Below are 15396 nucleotides of genomic sequence, written 5' to 3' on the forward strand. Positions count from 1 at the left end.
TTAGCCCTATTTTACATATATATGTTAGGGCTATAGTTTTATACACAAAAAAGATAAGCATAAAGAGAAATGAAAAAGAAAATTAAATTAGCTTACGCGATGTAAACAAAACATAAACAATCCGTAAATTAGGGATTGCGATTGCAAAACAAATATCAGTTATCAATTTGAAACATACAAAAACATTAACAACACACATACGTAACACTTCTATAACACAAATACGCAGCTTTCCGTACCATACATCATAAATTAATACACAACAGTCACACAAACACAATCAAACTATAATTACGACATTGCGACGACATCAAGCATCCCATAACTGACTCACATACATAACAAATCAAGCATCCGTTGCAACATATACACTTCAACATAGTAACCACACTTTTAAAAGTTGCAAATTTAGCTCCAAGAAGAATAAATAGGACACTGTTACTAATTACTATCCTTCTACAATTACTTAAATACATCTGTAATAAATCTGTGAAATTCCGATATGAATAATATTCACGTTTTTTATATTGTTATCGTTCTTTAGCGATATAAATATTATTCAAGTTATCATTTATATTCTGTTTTCCTTCATTAGCATTATAAAATAATATTCAAGTTATTTATAATGTTACTGTCCTTTCGCAATATAAATAATCTGTATTTTATGTAAGTAATTATTATAACACAAATAACCATATTTCTTTGTAAAATAGGTTATTTTATTTAGATAATGAAATACGTATTATATAATATCTTATATTAATTAAACAAACCGATATTTATCATTTATATTCTGTTATCGTTCTTTAGTGATACTGTATAAATAATATTCAAGTTATTTATATTGTAATCGTTCTTTAGCGATATACTTACTTACTTACAAATGGCTTTTAAGGAACCCGAAGGTTCATTGCCGCCCACACATAAGCCCGCCATCGGTCCCTATCCTGTGCAAGATTAAGCCAGTCTCTATCATCATATCCCACCTCCCTCAAATCCATTTTAATATTATCCTCCCATCTACGTCTCGGCCTCCCTAAAGGTCTTTTTCCCTCCGGTCTCCCAACTAACACTCTATATGCATTTCTGGATTCGCCCATACGTGCTACATGCCCTGCCCATCTCAAACGTCTGGATTTCAAGTTCCTAATTATGTCAGGTGAAGAATACAATGTGTGCAGTTCTGTGTTGTGTAACTTTCTCCATTCTCCTGTAACTTCATCCCGCTTAGCCCCAAATATTTTCCTAAGCACCTTATTCTCAACCACCCTTAACCTATGTTCCTCTCTCAGAGTGAGAGTCCAAGTTTCACAGCCATATAGAAGAACCGGTAATATAACTGTTTTATAAATTCTAACTTTCAGATTTTTGGAGAGCAGACTGGATGATAAGAGCTTCTCAACCGAATAATAACACGCATTTCCCATATTTATTCTGCGTTTAATTTCCTCCCGAGTGTCATTTATATTTGTTACTGTTGCTCCAAGATATTTGAATTTTTCCACCTCTTCGAAGGATAAATCTCCAATATTTATATTTCCATTTCGTACAATATTCCCGTCACGAGACATAATCATATACTTTGTCTTTTCGGGATTTACTTCCAAACCGATCGCTTTACTTGCTTCAAGTAAAATTTCCGTGTTTTCCCTAACCGTCTGTGTATTTTCTCCTAACATATTCACGTCATCCGCATAGACAAGAAGCTGATATAGCCCGTTCAATTCCAAACCCTGCCTGTTATCCTGAACTTTCCTAATGGCATATTCTATAGCGAAGTTAAAAAGTAAAGGTGATAGTGCATCTCCTTGCTTTAGCCCGCAGTCTTTAGCGATATAAATGACATAAATTTAATATTAGGTTTGGAAAAATCCAGTTGCATAATACTGCTGTTAGTTTTGCTTTTTGTATTATTACATTATACTATCTTGAACCACAATAAAATGAAAAAGAGTAACGAGGAATTGAACCTGAGACGTTGACATCTAAATTCTGACGTTCGTCCGCTTATCTACGAAGGCAAAAGTGTGGAAACATTTTCGGAAAAATTGACCCAATCACACTCTTAAGATTTTCTGATGATTCGTAGAAGCTAGTCCAGGATGCGGGGGGCAAAGGCTAATTGAGATTTCCCGGTCTCTGATCGGGTCAAACATACTCATAGAATTGATATTTAACCCTTGCCGTGACTTTCGGTGAAGTCCGGAGGGCCCAAGTAGTATTCAAATCCACTCTCCTCATCTCCACGCTTGGGCCCCCTGGAATTTAATGACATGCGAAAGAGATAGTGGTGTGCGGGGAGCAATGGGATGTTACCGCATTTAGGCCTATTATTCCCAAGAAAAACTGCAAACATGAACAAAAGAAGCTTTTAATAGAAGAAGAAGGATCTTCAGCGGACCTCTGGAAAAAGAACTAAGAAAGAGACTAATGAAGTGCGTTGTGTGGAGTGTGGCATTGTATGGGGAAGGAACATGCACATTACGACGAAATGAAGAGAAACGAATTGAAGCATTTGAAATGTGGATGTGGAGATGAACTGAGCGTGTGAAGTGGACAGACAGAATAAGAAATAAAATTGTGTTTGCAAAAGTGAGTGAAGAAAGAATGATGCTGATACTGATTAGAAAGAGAAAAAGGAATTGGTTGGGTCTCTGGTTGAAAAGAATAATAGACGACATTAGGATATGTGGATCATATGCGGAGACTAAGAGGAAGGCAGAAAATAGGAAAGATTGGAGATTGCTGGGTTTGCAATGAAAGACTTGCCCATGGACGGAAAACTTATGTATGTATGTTCATAATGCCGGGAATATCGTCTCTAAGAACAGTCGCTATTTGCAAAGACTAGTCAATTCCATGTCCACTCGACTGCAAGATGATCGAGATAAGAGGAAGATAGACTAAATATTGAAGTGTGGCTTTTTGTTTCGTTTTTTGAACGCTCAATTGTTGAAAGTTTTAAGGCCGACGCCAGTAAATTTGTTTTGTTTATGCCACGAAAGATATTTTTATTCAGAATAAAATATTTTTTATTTCCATTTGCAGCCACAATATCATAATGATAAAGTCATGGCATAATATATTAATGAACCTGATGTTAATTACTAAAATAATCGTAAAAAAGAAACGAGCCATTATATATAGTTTGTCTCTCTTAAAAAACAGAACAAAAAATAACATATAATGCACGAGGTTGTAGTCGAACGCAGGACCTCATGAATAAGAGGTCTGAACGCTACCATTACGTCATCGAATAACACACAGAATACTTCAATTATAACTGTAGATATCAGGCAACGTGGTCCAACAACATGTAACATCGCCTGTCTACGAATTGTAGCGAAGATACCCGAAGGGAACTTTGTTTCAGGAGAGCGGCCACTTTTTCTTTTGACAGCTGTACATTCACAAGATGTTTATATTACATTAGTTTAACTTCATTGCTATGTATAGCAGTTACCTTTATTGTGAGAGCCACTGTTTCTTGATCATGTCCGCTGCTTTCTCGCCTATCATAATGGTCGCAGCATTAGTATTCCCACTTACGATACTAGGCATTATGGACGCAACTTGCAACTCTTAGTCCCTTTATACCGTGAACCTGCATCTACTACAGCATTGGAGTCTGAACTTGGTCCCATTTTACATGTTCCAACTGGATGGTAATTTGTAGTTGCCAAATATTTCACGGCGCACATCCAGTAATCTCTAGAACGGAACTCGAGGCCGTCGCACTCCTCCATGGGGAACTGCCAACGAGTGGCTTCATTTGATTTCATCTCTTCCGTGTTAAGAAACCTTTCTGTGAAATTTACTCCTCCTAAGAGTGTATTAATATCCGTGCCTTCTGGATCCGATAGATAGCCAGTTAGAATTAGTGGATAATCGAAAGGATCTGATGAATTGAGCAGAATTCTTCCTCTACTTTTGGGCCCCATCACTGAAGGTATAGCAAAAACAAAGTCGTTCGAACCAACAGCTTTCACAACGGAACTGCGCATTTCATCATTGAAATTCAGGAAAATGAATTTGCTCCGTTTGTATCATTAGCAAGTAAAACGAAGAAGTAAATCTGTAAATCTGGCTTTTCAATTGGCGTAGATTCATTAATTTTTATATATCCATTTAATGGAATACCTATAATTGTTGAAAGGAGGTTAGGTTTTTGTGTTAGGAACTTGTAGTATGTATCTGAAGAACTAAGATCTGATGCGTCAAGGTAAAGTGATTTCTTCATGTTAAAAACGGAACCTGTAAACAGGACATGATCCTGCAGATTTTCACCTACACTGAGATTCATAATAACAGGCTTTACACCTATATTTGCCAAATGTTCTTGAGGTCCGATACCAGACAGCATTAATATCTGAGGAGAATTTATTGTTCCAGCTGATACTATGACCTCATTTCTACAATTTACACTATGAATTTTACCATCTATATCTTTAAATTCAACGCCATATGCGACTTTCGAAGTTTCATTTATCAGTATTTTAGTGACATGGGCAAATTTTACAACTTGAAGGTTTTCTCTGAATCTTGCAGGAGTCAGAAAAGCTTTTGCAGTACTACACCTTCTGCCATTTCTCATTGTGGCAAGTACAGTACCGAATCCCGACGGATACCCTGCGTTAATATCGCTGAGATGTTCATATCCCATCTCTATCATTGCCTTCAAGAACTTCGTTTCAAATTCTGTTGGAGTGAAATTTTCTACAGTCAAACGTCCACCCTTTGCATGATAAGTCACATTGTCAGCGTTAGGCTGAAGTAGTGGCTGATAAGTCATATCTTCAGATTTCTTGAAGAAAGGCAAAACATCGTTAAAGGACCAACCATCATTTCCAGCGTTGGCCCAATCGTCATAATTTTGTTTCATTCCTCTCACATACATCATAAAATTAATTATGCTCGTACCACCCAATGCTTTACCACGTGGAAACTTACAACGGTTATCTTTTAATCCTAGATACCTGTTAGGTTCACGTTCAGTCCTATATTGCCAGTCCAAGTCTGTGCCTTCCAACGCAGTCATTAGGGCCGGGATGTCCGACGTTGGAGTAGGATCTCCTCCCGCCTCCAGAAGAAGAACGTTCCACTGCTTCTCCTCGCTGAGTCGACTTGCAACCACGGAGCCTGCCGATCCTCCCCCCACCACGATGAAGTCGTATTCTTTCAGCAAGCCGGGAAGAGAGTCTTGCGGGTAGTCATCAGGATTTCCAAGTGATTTCTGCGACTCGGTGAGATTAGTGACGAGGGTTGTAAAGAGAAGTGTGCTGATAGCTGATGCCCCTGCTGCATCTGAACTCGATGTTGTGTTCAGTAGGCACTGGGCTTCCATGTTGTGGTCAATCTGAAACCATACATAGTCAAAATGTTATAAGCAAGAAATACCTAAATTTGTGCACTTCTGCTGTGTACCTCTTGATAGAATACGTCAGTTTATCTGCAGTTTCATTGAACTAATAAGTCTTGGGTTTTTCTGAACCGACGCATGCGGCGTGCGAGGTGCAAGGCCAGCCTCGCACAAATGCGGACTACACGAGAGATAGTGAGTGGTTTATATGGCTGCGAAGTACGCAGGGCTCGAATCTCGCAGTTATAGAAACCAATCACTCTGTTTCGTGTAGTCTGGATTTCTGCGAGGCGGGCCTCGCACGTCACATGCGTCGATTCAGAAAAACCAAGGCTTTACTTCATGAACCCTCCGATGTGAACAGGAGTTGCGCGCAACCCCTGCGGGATATTTTGACTCTGTGTATTTCTGTTCACTGTTTTATGCCCGTCTATGTAATCTCATTTGGTTGTCCAAAGATTCAGAATATTCATTTCCATGGCGATATTCCCGCTTCTGTTGGATGTGGATTTAATTGTTCTGCGGGGTTGTACAGTTGTCAAAAGAAAAAGTGGCCGCTCTCCTGAAACAAAGTTCCCTTCGGGTATCTTCGCTACAATTCGCAGACAGGCGATGTTACATGTTGTTGGACCACGTTGCCTGATATCTACAGTTATAATTGAAGTATTTTGTGTGTTATTGGATAGCGTGATGGTAGCGTTCAGGCCTCTTATTCGAGAGATCCTGCGTTCGACTACAACCTCGTGATTTTTATGTTCTTTTTTGTTCTGTTTTTGAGAGAGACAAACTATATATAATGGCTCCTTTATCTTTTACGATTATTTTAGTAATTAACATCAGGTTCATTATTATATTATGCCATGACTTTATCATTATGATAATGTGGCTGCAAATGGAAAGAAAAAAGATTTTATTCTCAATAAAAATATCTTTCGTGGCATAAACAAAATAAATTTACTGGCGTCGGCCTTAAAACATTCAAACAATTAAGCATTCAAAAAACGAAACAAAACGCCACAATTCAATATTTAGTCTATCTTCCTATTATCTCGATCATCTTGCAGTCGAGTGGGCATGGAATTGACTAGTCTTTGCAAATAGCGACTTCTCTTAGACACGATATTCCAGGCAATCTGAACATATATACATAAGTGTTCTCTCCATGGGCAGGTATTTCATTGCAAACCCAGCAATCTCCAATCTTTCCTATTTTCTGCCTTCCTCTTAGTCTCCGCATATGATCCACATATCCTAATGTCGTCTATTATTCTTTTCAACCAGAGACCCAACCAATTCCTTTTTCTCTTTCTAATCAGTTTCAGCATCATTCTTCCTTCACTCACTTTTTCGAACACAATTTTATTTCTTATTCTGTCTCTCCACTTCACACGCACCGTTCTTCACCACATCTACATTTCAAATGCTTCAATTCGTTTCTCTTCATTTTGTCGTAATGTGCATGTTCCTTCCCCATACAATGCCACACTCCACACAACGCACTTCACTAGTCTCTTCCTTAGTTCTTTTTCCAGAGGTCCGCAGAAGATCCTTCTTCTTCTATTAAAAGCTTCCTTTCTTCATGTTTGCAGTTTTTCTTGGGAAGGATAGGCCTAAATGCGGTAACATCCCGTTGCTTTCCGCACACCACTATCTCTTTCGCATGTCATTAAATTCCAGGGGGCCCAAGCGCGGAGATGAGGAGAGTGGATTGGACTAATTGGGCCCTCCGAACTTCACCGAAAGTCACGGCAAGGGTTAAATATTAATTCTATCAGGATGTTTTATCCGATCAGAGATCGGGAAATCTCAATTAGCCCTCTTCCCCCGCATCCTGGACTAGCTTCTACGAATCATCAGAGTGTGATCGGGCCAATTTTTCTGAAAATGTTTCCACACTTTTGCCCTCGTAGATAAGCGGACGAACGTCGAAATTTAGATGTCAACGTCTCAGGTTCAATTCCTCGTTACTCCTTTTCATTTTATTGTGGTTTAAGATAGTGTAGTGTAATAACACAAAAAAAAAAACTAATAGCAGTATTATGCAACTGGATTTTTCCAAACCTAATATTAAATTTATGTCATTTATATCGCTAAAGAACGATTGCAATAGAAATAACTTGAATATTATTTATACAGTATCACTAAAGAACGATAACAGAATATAAATGATAAATATCGGTTTGTTTAATTAATATAAGATATTATATAATACGTATTTCATTATCTAAATAAAATAAACTATTTTACAAAGAAAGATGTTTATTTGTGTTATAATAATTACTTACATAAAATACCGGTTATTTATATTGCGAAAGAACAATAACAATATAAATAACTTGAATATTATTTTATAATGCTAATGAAGGAAAACAGAATATAAATGATAACTTCAATATTATTCATATCGCTAAAGAACGATAACAGAATATAAAAAACGTAATATTATTCATATCGGAATATCACAGATTTATTACAGATGTATTTAAGTAATTGTAGAAGGATAGTAATTAGTAAGAGTGTCCTGTTTATTCTCCTTGGAGCCAAATTTGTAACTTTTGAAAGTGTGGTTACTATGTTGAAGTGTATGTGTTGCAACGGATGCTTGATTTGTTATGTATGTGAGTCAGTTATGGGATGCTTGATGTCGTCGCAATGTCGTAATTATAGTTTGATTGTGTTTGTGTGACTATTGTGTATTAATTTATGATGTATGTTACGGAAAGCTGCATATTTGTGTTATAGAAGTGTTACGTATGTGTGTTGTTAATGTTTTTGTATGTTTCAAATTGATGCCTGATATTTGTTTTGCAATCGCAATGCCTAATTTACGGATTGTTTAAGTTTTGTTTACATCGCGTAAGCTAATTATTTAATTTTCTTTTCCATTTCTCTTTATGCCTATCTTTTTTGTGTATGAAACTATAGCCCTAACATACATATGTAAAATAGGGCTAACCCCCATTGAGATACAATAATAATAATTATTATTCATATCGTTATAAAACGATAACAGAATACAAATGATGACTTGGATTTTATTCATATCTTTAAAGAACGATAACAAAATATAAATAACGTGATATCCATAAAGAACGATAACTGAATATAAATGATAATTTGAATATCATTTACATCGGTAAAGAACGATTAAAAAATAAAACGAAACTTGACGAAGGCCGGAAACCACAACCTTTGAATCATTAAACAAGCACTCTACCGCTGGTCAACGAGTCGCAGATACGGAACACTTTCATAGTTCCGGAACTGCTTGTACAAGCACATGCATCGTGTAACATCGCCGCGACCCGAAGTGGACTTTGAAAATATTCGCTGTTCACGAGTGCGGCCACTTTTTTTTTTGACAGCTGTACACCACTCCTGTTACCATCCATTCCTGCTCCTCTTCTGTATATATAGCCTGTTACCTCAGATTGAGGTTTTGACTGATATATATCTTTTATCAGGCAGTACATGTCACTTGACGGTATGTGTCAGAGGAAGAATAATAAATTGTTCTTATGCGTCTGAAGTCTGACTAGTGTAATATATAGCTAGTCGGTGATGTGCGCAATGGAGGGGGAAAGGAACTAGCCACCCTACCCCATTATTTGCTTGCCTAGTTACCTCATAAGTGGTGGTTTCTTTGTATCACTTGTGTGGTTCGGACCTGTCTTCGGACAGTTGCCTAAACAAGAATATAGCCCATGTTACCCTATACTGTACTCTTCTGAAAGTCAGTGTCTTATTATCTTTTCTGTAAAGAGCATTGTTTTTTTCTATTCACTATGTCAGGTTTCGACCGTATGTGGTGAAAATATGTTTATTTCTTTTTTTCGTCTATGTGAATGTTAAAAATTTTGCATATTTTTTTAAAATTATTTTTTGTGATGATGGTTGTGTACATTGTAATCGATGACTCATCGAATAGAAAAAAGTTAAGTATTATTCACGCAATTTGCTATCGATGACAAAAATATCGTGTCATCCATGCCTAAAAAGGGGTATACGTAAAATACTTCTCAATATTGCACAGTGTTTCAGATGTAATTAAGGAAACACTGAAACCAGAAATAATTAAATTTTATTTTATCATGATGCGAAACGAAACAAGGGACTGACATGTTGGACAAAATGGTACATGAATACATCGTTTCAAGATACACGAGCTGTTGACCAGTCCGTGAGCTGTTGACCAGTCTGTATGTTATTCGGAATTCTCAATCTAGCTGCTCTAAATGCATTGACCCTATATAGCTACGTCAACAAAATTACCACGCAATCTGAAAAGAAGGGATTTTTTTTTTTTAAAGAACCTGGCTTTCCATCTCATATCTCCTCATATGAAACGACGTTTAGACAAGAACTTGCCCGTGACCTCTTTCAGAATATTAATTCATTTCTAGGGATGAAACAAGGCAGCGATCCCAAAGAGATCGCGCTAGCTTGGTTTGACAAGGTTCTTACTGCAAAAACCATTATTCTGAGAAAATTGAGTTTAAAGTTTCATTATAATATAAATTTTTATTTATATATTTTTTTCTAAATAATTTTCTTAGATATCAATGGAAAGTAGTTTTAATGAGTTCTCTTTAAAAAATTTCTTTTTAAGTCGTAGAATCTGAGGTAGCGAAAATGCAGTTAGCACCTTGTCACTTTAAATTTGACGCTTCAGGAAAGTTACAAAGGTGTAAGTGCACATACAACCTTGTCAAACTAACTTTTTAATCACTATTCAAAAAAATATGTTAGTTACAACTCCAGATTTAGGGACAAAAACTTTAAAACACCGTAAATATATGTTGAAAAAAGAACATTATGGTTTCAACTATAAAATAATATTGGATTGTGACACTATTTCAAACAAAAATGTATTTAGTCTATACTAAGTGGCTTGCTGAGCAGTAACTTGTCTTGGAGAGCCATGAAAAGGATAGCTGCTTTGATGTCCTTTTTCAAATCTGAGAGTTCAATCTTCTTATTTTGGATTTTTGGTTTGATACACAAAATACGTATTGATGCTGTGGAACAGGCTTCAACACTCCTCTGTGGTCATTAAAATTGATATTATCAACTTCTTAATTGGTGTTTGATTTCATGATAAGGCCTATGTTTTTGTAAACTTCGCATAGCTAGTTGCGAGAATAGACCAGTCTTGTAGGCCCTAATTTAACCCAGATAAGACTGACGTCCTATATATAGGACCCGGACGTTTAATTTTTTTCACATTGCTGTATAAGATTTTCATAGTCGGCAATCATGATACCATAATCCTTATGTGTTATAAATTGCCTCCAATTTTTTTTCTTATATTTAGTCTGTCAAAGTCAATGTTATTATCATATTTGTGTGAAACGTCCGGTGTCCTATATGTAGGACGTCAGTCTTATCTGGGTTAATAGCTTTACAGTTTCTGAAAAATCCTTGATATCTTTTGCTCTCATTTGTATTAGCCGATAAGAGTTACGACGGTTCACCTGCTTTAACAGTCTTATTAGATCTATTGCAGAGTAGCAGATTGCAGAAAATAATAGGTTCTATGAAGTTCTACTTGTTTTTGTGAGTATTTTTTGGCTACATTTATAATTGCATATTGCCTGACATTTTTGGTGTATTTACAATTTCTTATGAAACAGATTTTCCTCTCCTCTACGATTCACATAGTCTACACCTTACCTTCCTGATGTGCTTTCTTCCGCATATTACATTTCCAGGATACTGGTTTGACCATAACCTTCCGTACATTCTTCTTCTTTGGTATATTTTGAGGTGGTTCACGATTTGTATTAGTTTCAATTCCAACCGTACTCGTTTTTTCTACTTCATTTTCATCAACATCCGTTTTAAAACTGTTTGTTGTAATGTTACTTTTATATTCTGCTGTTGTTGTCGCACAATAAATATTCACGTTGGATGATTGAGGAATAGATCTTCACATAATGTAGGAAATTTTAGTTTTTTTTACGTCAATTTGTCTCTTTTACTTTCTTCCTCTAATGTTTAAAACAACATTATAAATTACTTACTTTATAGGCCCACAGAGTTTCTGAGTTTTACGTTACTGTTAGGTCAAGAAGTAACATATTTATAATAGTAACAGAAAATAGTAATAAAAATAATTTAATGAGCTCACTATGTATATATAATTTTAAATAACACAATTATAATATTATGTGATATGGTAAAAAGGGTTCATGATTAAAGTTACCCTAAAAGAAAACTAATTCCGGAATGTGGTATGTGACAACAATGTCTATGGATAATTATGACACTCATACAAATTTAATTCTTGTGAATATCGTTAACTGGTTCGATTTTTTAGACGCACTGTAATTACAAAAATAATTCAGTTTATTACTTAGCAGTATTTTCATCACTACTGGTTGATCTCAGTAGAAGTAGGTGGGACGAAATCATCTGAATCACTGTTCGAGAAAATATCTTGCTCGGATTTATTTTTACTCATGACTGTATTATAATATTCAATCTAACAGAACGTAAATAAAGTCACTTCAGGAAAAATTATTTATACGAGTATCCAACAATGAGTAGATAACCAAGAACGTTTCAGTAACAGGAATGCGCTTTTAAACCGCCAACACTGCAGAACAAAAGCATGAGCTATGGTTTTGTAGTTGGGCCTTTCCATGTCAAATCAGCACAAAAAAGTGGACTTTTCAACCCGACCACCTCAGATTTTCATTAACTTTGGTGGGATGGTAAAGAACCTTAAGTTAATTAATTATGTAAACTTTTAGCCCTCAATAATGCACGATATCCATACAGCAATTCTGTCAATATGAGAAAAAATGTAAAAATGTTGCATACTATGTCGAAAAAAATAATTCATAACTTCTCTTCTAATTGAGGTAGAATCTTAAACTTGGACTTATTTTAAAGCTAACGAATCATACATTTCAATAAAAATAGGTTTGTATCGAAGTATCGCATTCTTCATTGAATGGTCACGTGAATCACATTGTAACATTGAATATCTAAAAATGCGGGGCACAAATTATTTCGCGAAAAATGTATATTATAGAGGTAAGAGTATTCTCCCCTTGGTGTAAGTTTCATTTTGGAAATGTTTTAGGAATATCAGTAAAAAAATATATCAGTGCATTGGTTTGTAGCACTTAAACCCATCTTACACCAACACTGCATGCGCGCGAGTTCGTACTTGATCTGCGTCATCGTTCTGTCATGAGTCACAGTTGATATAGGTCTCGCAAGTACGGATTACCGACGGAAGGAATGCGAATCTAACACTGCGATAAGGAAGAGCGGGCGTCAGGAAAGGTCATGAGATAACTTGAATGATATTCAAGAGTACAGTCGGAAGAGAAATGACATCGATAGAATCATTCTTGCGTTGTGATAGTTACATTACGACTTTAGTTTGTTCCATTGCATGTGAATACGTGTCTTGTATCGCACGGTATTATTTCATTCGTAAACATATGTTGCGCGTTTAATTAGCTTCGAATTTTTCTCTTGCTACGTTCTTTATTTCCACAGCGATGTCCTCATTTGTTCATCTTCTTGGAAGAGACAGTACTTCCATCGGCTCGCACCTCTTCCCCCTCGGCGTGCCTACATACACACGTCAAAAAAGACAGCAACGCCACCATTGGTTTTCGGTAATCGCTTCTAGCGCGAGCTATACAGTCCTCAACTTACATACAAAACGTGTGAACTTTTTCAAGTGCAGTGTCTTTAGTTTTTGTAGTATGTGGTAGTTTTGTATGTTATAATGGAGTCGCGTTTTAAGTTATATGTTCGCTGCAATCCCTTCGAGAAATCAGGGCATTGTAATTAGAAGAAAAATTTAAGAAATGTTATGTTGTGGATGCTTAATGTATTTCCTAATTTAAAACAGGAACAAAAGGTGTGTGCTATGTGTCGCAAAGAAATAAAAATAAAATATGATGCTATTGAAAGTGTGACGCAGAATCCTGAGAATGACTGTAATAACGATGAAGAATACGTCGATTCTACAGCAAATGTAAGTTCATTAAATACAAGTCTTGTTGACTTAGGTGTGTCCCCTATTAAACGAAAAAGGTTACGAGAAGAGAAATATAAGCGACAAAAATATGAAAATGTTGAAAAAGCCTTAAAAGAAAAAGTATTTGATATTAATGACGTCTACGATCCAGAATCTTCATCAAGGTCTGATTCTGCAATTTTAACTCAGTTGCAGGAAAAATTTCAAATTTCAGGTAAAAGTGAGAAAATCTCCATTTTGACACTACTACCTAAGAACTGGAGCATAAATAAAACAAAAAAAGAGTTTCCTTTAGCTTCTGAATACATGATTCGGAAAGCTAAAGCTCTGGCAATAGAAAAGGGAATTTTGTCTTCACCAAATCCGAAACCAGGAAAAACCTTGCCCGCGGCTGTTGCCGTTAAAGTTAAAGAATTCTATTGTTCTGACGAGATAAGCAGAATAATGCCTGGTAAGAAAGATTATGTCACGATTAAAGAATCAGGTAGGAAAGCACATGAGCAGAAGAGATTAATTCTGGGAAATCTTAATGAATTATATGCAGAATTTAAAAATTCTAACCCTGATATGAAGGTAGGATTCTCCAAATTTGCAGCTCTTAGGCCAAGAAATTGTATTCTAGCTGGAGCAAGTGGAACTTATACTGTCTGTGTCTGTGCCACTCATCAGAATGTAAAACTCATGCCGGAAGCAATTAAAGTTTCAGGTCTACGTGGATTTCTAGAAAATTCTTCTTTATACCTTCCAACTTATCAACATTTCTTGGCTACTATGGTGTGCAATCCTCCTCAAATAAAGTGCTTGTTCAGGAAATGTAAAGAGAGAGTTTAGAGAAATGTTTCGAAGAAAACTTCATTGAATCAGTGACCTACAAGCAGTGATTGATGACTGACCGATCAACGCTCGAGACCATAGTGAAACTCACAGAAGAATTTCTCGATTGCCTCTTGGACAAACTTGGTGATTTATTGACCCACTCATTTATATCATCTGAACAAAGTAAGTTTCTACGTCATATGAAATCATCTCTACAGCCATGCCACCTTATTGTGTTATGCGACTTCGCTGAAAACTATTCTTTCGTAATCCAAGATGAAATTCAATCATACCACTGGACTAATGTGCAGGCAACCATTCATCCTTTCGTAATATATTATAACGAGTCATCATCCGATACAGTATCTATTAAAAATCTGGTAATAATTTCAGACTGTCCGAAACATGACACTACAGCTGAACATCTGTTTCAGAAATATCTAATAGAATTTATTAAAACAAACATCTGTAATTCACCGAAAAAAATTATGTATTTCTCCGATGGATCGGCTGCTCAGTATAAAAATAGAAAAAAATTTCCTGAACCTCACATTTCACGAAGAAGATTTTGGATTTCCAGCAGAATGGCATTATTTTGGCACATCGCATGGCAAAAGCGCATGCGAAGGTGTAGGTGGGACACTTAAAAATGTTTGCGGCTCGTGCTAGTTTGCAGAGACCATCCGATAAACAAATAACTACACCCAGTGAATTGTACATCTGGACAAAGGACAATCTCCCAAACATTAATACTGTTTATTTGTCTGAAAAAAACTATGCTGAAGAGGAAAAAATGCTTGCTCCTCGATTTGCAAAATCTACCATAGTGCCTGGAACACGCAAGTTTCATACAGTTCTGCCGTTTAGGATGGGTATTATACTTGCTAAGCAGTTTTCAAATGCAGCTGAAACAACGCAGCATCCTGTCTGGAAAGATGATCAGGTGATTTCATCTCAACAATGAAAGGTAAGCATTTCTTACAAAACTTCAGGTTTAACAAAATCCATGTGACAATAATTTATTTGAGGTAATAACTGAAAAAAATTCTAATTATGTACTACATGTTAAATTACATTACGAAGACAAAATCACTGAAGAACAGAATGGATTCCGAAAAGGAAGATCATGTTGTGACAGCTATTTCACCATGAAGATTTTAATTGAAAAGCACAGAGAATTTAATATTCCAACCCACTTGGCATTTATTGATTTCAT

At 36.1% G+C, this 15396-nt stretch overlaps 1 protein-coding gene and 1 pseudogene across 3 annotated transcripts in view; one reads left to right on the top strand and one right to left on the bottom strand.

Annotated features, from left to right (window-relative positions):
* The window catches only part of LOC138697977 (tyramine receptor 1-like), a 689651-nt gene that overhangs the window by 542309 nt on the left and 131946 nt on the right, over nt 1-15396 (top strand). The gene's annotated exons all lie outside the window — the stretch shown is intronic.
* Nucleotides 1869-5350, bottom strand: LOC138698936 (glucose dehydrogenase [FAD, quinone]-like; annotated as a pseudogene).

Source organism: Periplaneta americana, chromosome 4 (assembly GCF_040183065.1).
Source record: "Periplaneta americana isolate PAMFEO1 chromosome 4, P.americana_PAMFEO1_priV1, whole genome shotgun sequence".
In the NCBI taxonomy this organism is placed as follows: domain Eukaryota; kingdom Metazoa; phylum Arthropoda; class Insecta; order Blattodea; family Blattidae; genus Periplaneta; species Periplaneta americana.